General features: G+C 34.5%; 1 pseudogene; it reads left to right on the top strand.

The window, feature by feature from the left end:
* The window catches only part of LOC106869766 (S-crystallin 1-like), a 28697-nt pseudogene that overhangs the window by 17949 nt on the left and 3546 nt on the right, over positions 1 to 7202 (top strand).

Below are 7202 nucleotides of genomic sequence, written 5' to 3' on the forward strand. Positions count from 1 at the left end.
ATATCAGACCATGTGAGGTTACATATTGAAAGAGTTCTCACTGTTATTGTTGTGACAATAACATCTTGAAAAAATATCAATAAATCATTTCAATACTTAACTTTTCTTTTCTGGAAATCAAGTTAATCTCAGATTTTAAGAAGCATGAAATAAATTTGTTTTCTTTAAACATACATATGTTTTTGCTACTGATTTTTCATTCATGTTGCTTTATGCTATTATTTGATAGACAGGATTGTCAATGGGATTATTGTTGTTAGAAACGTTAAAATGCTGCTTTTTAAATATGATATCCAGATACGGGGTTTTAATAGTTCAACTCTCAATAACTTTGTCCTAAGGCGACGTTAAAGCATACTAGTAATATCCTGGGGTTTGTGTTGGGAATATTGTTACTATATAAGGAGGAAATGGGGTTGGCTGGGACTCACTCTACGAAAACCTCTTAGCCATAATCAGCAACGTGGTGATGTTCAAGATCAACATCAACTATATCGATCTCACAAGTTTCAGAAAGATTATTTATCCTATGGGACAAAACAATTTTCTAAACAGCTGCTCCTTCATTTTGAAACCTCTAGTACAGAAAAAAAACTCTTTCCAATGGTGACGGAAGCGTGGCATAGTAAAAAAAAATAAAATAAAACATGGAAATGGCAAACAAAAACTGAAGCACTTGCAAGCGGCTATAACTGGGACAACAATCCATTGGCAAAGATAAAAAATAGAGAGAGATCTCTTGTTAGAGCTCTACGTTCCGCGTGGATTTAAAGGAATGAATTCTAAGTGGTTTATATGTCGTTGTCAGTCTATAAAATTCATAGCCTTATAAATATTGCTAGTGTGGTGGAGTGGGAGAACTTTTAAAGCGTTGGCAAGCGTTGCGGTAGTTGTTCTCGCTTTTCATATTTCGAGTTGAATTTCGTTCGAGGTCAACTTTGCTTTTCATCGTTTCGTGGTTGAAAATTCGAGGTGAGGGTATCGATCTATCCTAGCCGTAACAATTGCTGGCTTTGTTCCTAAATCAGAAATCATAAGAACTGTTGTTTCTGCAATACGAGAGGGATGACTAAAACAAAGAATAGCAGTCTAAAATGTAGCCTCTGAATGTTAATATTACCATATGTTGTGAGATCAAAACATGTTCAATATAACATTGTTTTCCCTTCGGGTCTTTGCAATAATTTCCTGTTATGTCAAGCCATATTATGCGCCTTGAACCCCATGATGGGGTCATTGAGTTACCATCATGATAGGCAGGTATCTTGCACTAATTTTAAGACCAGGTTGAGCCTATCTCTTCCCAGATGTGAACATAGTTAAATTATTCCAGAAGGAGAAAAAGATACTGACAAAATAAATAAATAAATATTTAAAAAAAAACGAAGACACGATCTCGGTGGAGTGCAACTATATTTATGACACCGAAAGAAAAAAAAGTGCCACGTTGACATCCGTGGGATTTCAACCAGAACGATTATCGCAAAACACTTAATACGATGCTATAAGGAGTCTGTCATTTAGTAGCCTTAAATAAGTCTCTTTCATAAACTTCAGTCATTTACTGCATGTAAATATCTTTGACTTCGGATAAATGCGGTTTGCAAATGAGAAATATTACTCTACAACAGGTTTGCATGTATTTAAAACATTTTGTATTAGACAAGACAGAACAACTAGCATCAATTCTCTAAATACAGTAGAGGAAAGAATCGCAAACAAATATACTTACAAATAACTACCCGAATATCATTAATGCTGTATGGATGAGGTGTGAGCGGTATCAATTCAAGATTAAAATAACAGGTAAGTACACAAGCACAGATAAAGTGATATTAGAAGAATGTCATAATGCACCAAAAGAAATGTTATGTTCTATCTAAGAGCATATACCTAACATTGTTATAAAGCAATCTGTTGTTCATATCTCTCAGAGAACATGTATGCATCTGTGCAAGCAAGTCATATATATATATAAGTAAACCTCTAAATAAATTAAACCATTCAACTCCCAACTATCTAAGAAAATAATTGAGTGACGAAACCCATCAACATATCCCACGTCGCAAAAGTATACAACATCAATTTCTAAAGCTATTCACCCCAAATTTGTTGTGTCACTTACACAAAGTGCACTGTATACAAACAGAAACATATTACCCACTGTTTTATCAGTTGGACGCAAATCATTAGCACTTGTACGAACGAAATCTAAGTAAAGAAAGACAATATATAGTGATAAATAACATGCACATGCAGCTTAGATATATCTTGTTAAACATACAGAATTTTGCACGCCATAGATACTGAAAGTATATCTACAGTGCATGGCAGATATGAGCTCCATTATTTATCCTTAATTCAGACTGTGGTGTCATCACGCTTCGAGGAATGCGTTTACGCTTTATCAAACGTCTTGAGTGAAAGGTGCACGAAAATATTTAATCATAATCTTACAACTCCGATAGATGCATACACGTTACACTTTGCCATAAATAAAAAGAGAACTCGATCGTAAATTTTCATCATCTGAAGATCCAATATATGCAACGAGAATGTTTGATATGGAAGTTTTACACAACGTATTTTCCATAAATATGTCAACTTGATATATGTCTTTACCGCTTCAGCTTGCAATGAACGACTTCTTAAATCTGAGCTTCCATAAAGTCATAAAGTTTGACATTCTATTAGAAATAGTGCGAAGCCACATAACATGTTTTCTTTTATTTCTGCTTTTTCCAAAGACCTCAACCACACAGCAAATCGTCAGTATTGATTGATTGAATAGAGTTAATTTGTTTTATAAAATAGCTGTCAGGGTTTGCAAATGGACTCCATGGAAAAAAATCAATAAAAATATTAATGTCTGAATTTTGTTTTTGGGGGAGTTTTTTTTTTTTGTACAGTTTGTTGCCTTATTTCGTTTTTTATTCCTTGTTTTATATTTCCTGAATTGCTTTCTTTGTTTCGTTCCGTTTCCTTTTTTTCCATTTATGTTTTTTTAACCAATTTTCTAAGTTCTCTGTTCGTTCGAGAAAATTAATCAAAACCGCAAAATTTTGGAAATGCTATCAGGAAGAATTTCAGGATAGTATTTCTTTAAAGGAAGTTCTGTTAACTTTGCTGTGATGGCGCAAACCTCTTAAGCAGATAATATCAAATGTCTCACAGAATCACCATCATCACTAACATGAAAAATAGAAGCAACATTGCAGTTCTTCTCACCACCGCAGTTCTTCTCATCACCGTCGTTTTCGTCATCATCAGCTTCATCCACATCTCCACCGCCATCGTCATCATCACTACCACCGTCACCACTACTATCAACAACACCACCACCACCACCATCGCTAACACAAACACTACCCTCGACTTTTTATTAAATGAAATACTAATGAATAAAGAATAAAAAATGTAGCTTTATAAATCAAGTCAGAAATCATCTTTAATTAAGTAGTAAAAGAATTATTAATGAAGAATGAGCCAATTACTCATCCAATAAAGATACACTAGTTGACAGAAGAGTTTATTACAACGGCGGGTATGAGGCTTTCTATAAGGGTTCAATATTCATTACCATTTTAAGATGTAGCATAACACTTACCTCCCGAAAATGTTGAACAAGAAAATCATTAACAACCGTCTCAAACAACACAACTCCCCCTTCATCCAACACTACGACTTCTTTCATGTTGATGTACTCAAGATCCACTTTAATGTTTCAGTCATTGTTGGACCCTTTACTTTAAAAGATCTAGTTCAAAGAAACGACGTTGTGTTTGCTTGATATCATCTGTACATTCGACCATCTCAGACTCGCGAACCTCTTAGGTATGTTGACTGTTCATCCGGATTTAGTCTCTCAGATTACAGCACCCACCTTAGCAATCGTTAATTTAGATTGGGTCAGAATTTCTACAGTGGTGTGAACCATTCTTAAGTTATAACCTTCCCACACTTCTAATCCGCAACACTGCTAAGATATTTTTAGTTGATGCTACAACTCTGTACTTCACACAAACCTTCAATACTCATTGGTCATTTGTGTGCAATCAAGATATCTGATGCCAAAGATTCAATATTTGCATGTGAAAATAGCTCAAGATATTATCCAGCGTACTGGTAGCATGTCGATGTTGTGATATTCGTTAGCACAAGAACTGTCACTTCACACAGCAAATTACTAATCTTCTTTCCCGCCTTCTAATCAGAGTAAACATGCAAGCGTTCAATACCAATAGATATATTAAGATGTACAATGTTAGATAAACTATACAAGCAAGAAAAAAAAAACACAAAAGAAACAAAAAAAAACAGAGAACACAATTCAGTCCCTCCATTTTCTAACAAATCTCAAGTGATATCTATAGACGAATATTGCCCCCGCAATCAGGATGATGATGCTAAAGCATATTAGAATGTGCCCAAAAGTACGTCATTCTACAGAGAAGCATGTAAACCATCACCAATACAATTTGACCTTCAAGAAACAGTGGCGATCTCATCCATCTAATTTTCTATCTTTTCTGCTTAATGAACTCTCAGAGCTAGCTGGTTGTGTACAACCTTCATCGACGTCAACTTCAAGCGCTAACTTTTTCGCTTATTGTTATCCATATTGTGCCTTACTCGCAGAACCCACATTCCCAGTTTTCTTCCCCAAATTTCAGGTAATTTGGGTTCTTTCCTCCATTTACGCTTCACCCGTAATCAGCAACGTGGTGATGTTCAAGATCAATATCTACTATATCGATCTCACAAGTTTCAGAAAGATTATTTATCTTATGGGACAAAGCAACTTTCTAAAACAAGCTGCTCCTTCATTTTGATTCCTTTAATGCAACAAAATATCTTTTGCTCAAAATTAAACTAAGCATCTATTTTCACAATCCAGCTACAAGTAGACACTTCATCTCCACTTCTGTCTCATTCTCATTATGTATATCATGAAATAGACACTCTTCTCCATCTTCTAATTCAATTATCCATTATGATTCTCAACAATTCACAAATCAACTTACAAAAGTTAAAGTTGAAACTAAGGTGCATATACTGGGATGTTGTGTAGAAACTTACGCTGTACATTCTTTTCTTTGTAATTAATGCAACAAACTTAAGTAAAAATTTTCAGGCAGTAATCGAAATATAGTTCTCCAGAAGCAACATCATTTTAAGGTGCCAATACTACAAAGTCACTAATATATATGTCTAATGTGATTAACAATACATTTTCGTTATTCACTGTATGCAAGAAATAGACAAAGGTTTTGAATATTATCATCGTCAGTGATTATCAACTTAATTTAACAGAATTAGTAGGGATCTACACTATATACCTGCAACATCTTTGCTGTGAACTTTTACATATTCATGTTTTTGAGGGGTCACCGTGGTTCATTGTATTCTTCATCCCTTTGAGTTCAACAACATATACACTGAAGTTTTAAAATACAAATAATAGGAGCCGACATAGAAGCTGCTATGCAATCGTTCGATCTATTAGGAATACTATTTTGCATTCACATATACTATTCCAAAAATAGTATGTATAGTTTCAAATTTTGGCGTAAGGCCAGCAATTTCGGGGAGGGGTAAGTCGATTACACCAACTCCATTGCTCATCTGGTAATTATTTTATCGACCACGAAAGGTTGAAAGGAAAAGTCGACCTCGATGGAATTTGAACTCAGGACTTGAAGACGGGTGAAATGCAGCTAAGCATTTTGTCTGTCGTTCTAACGATGTTGCCAGGTCACTGCCTTAATGAGTAATAAATACTAAACTAGTTCTAATTCCGTGAAAGTCTTATCTGAATTCCATTTATCATAATTTTGTCCTATTTGGGCTAATCGGCTGCTACCGAGATACAATAAAACCCTAACTAAACAACCAACAAATTATTAATGTTGTTGACATCAACGCTGGAGATCAACTTGAACACATCTCTACAAATATACATTAGTTACAATTATTTCTCTAAGGTTTTCTTCTGATCTGCTCATATGCCGATAATTTGTATGTACTACTTTTATTATTATTTAGATTTTGTTTAAATAATTTTGTACCAACTAAACACTTTGATATTAATTTTAAGTTTTATTAATTATATTTCTAGGATGTAGTCTCTCTTAAACATTCTCACATCATACTTAGAAGGCTTTTGGCTGACATTTGCGAAAGACGAGGCCGTCTTCTTAATCATAGAGCTATGCAGACGCACATTACTGTTCTTTGTTTAAAATACGATTGGATACACTATACAGTGTTCACAACTTCGTTAAAAGGAAATACTAGTCAATTACTGAGGTCCACGGTATAAAGTACCATCTGCTTAAAATTGGTGGCCTTCTGCCGAAATCTGAAGTTATTGTATTTGTATTTTTGTAGCCGTTGATACACTCCTCCTCCTCATTATTATAGGAAAACTCCCAGCTTATTTTGCTAGATATGATGGGAGGTGTCAGCTGTCCACAGCCAGCAGACTAAGGTGACACTTGTTTACTGGTCATGTTTCAGGAATTCTGCGAAGAATTCTTGCAGATAAAAGCAATACTGATTTTTGTAGGTGTTCTATCTTCACGCCTTCACCAATCTTTTTTCAGCCATGCTGGTAGTTGAATGCTGATACTTCTAAGTGCACCAATTACTATTTGTATCACATCTACTCTCGTCATTAACCACAACCTTCGTATTTCACACTACAAATCGTCATAGTTGTTTATTTTTCTTCTTCTTTCACATTGATCCTGTTTATTATTATCATTATTATTATTATTATTATTATTATTATTATTATTGTTGTTATTGTTCAGTAGTTTTATTTTTATAACGTGCTTTCACTTCACTACGAGCGCAGCTCTGTGCGCCTTGGGTATGTGCTGTGGTTTGCTGTGGTGCTCTTATGGTTACTGTATTGAAAGTGTTTTGCGTAGGATGTGTGCAGTGCCCAGTAGTGCAATTTTCTGTATGTTATATATATTTGTAAGTCTTGGTGTTTTTGTTATGTATTTGTCTGAATATTTTTTTATTATACCTAAGGCACCTACTATGATAGGAATTGTTTCTGTGTTTAGATTCCACATTCGAGTTACCTATATTTCCAGGTCTTTGTATTTTGAAAGTTTTTCCATTTCTTTTAGAGAAACGTTGTCATCTGCTGGTATTGATACATCAATTAGAAAGCATTTTTTTTTTCATGG

This window comes from Octopus bimaculoides, chromosome 5, assembly GCF_001194135.2.
Source record: "Octopus bimaculoides isolate UCB-OBI-ISO-001 chromosome 5, ASM119413v2, whole genome shotgun sequence".
Classification (NCBI taxonomy): Eukaryota; Metazoa; Mollusca; class Cephalopoda; order Octopoda; family Octopodidae; genus Octopus; species Octopus bimaculoides.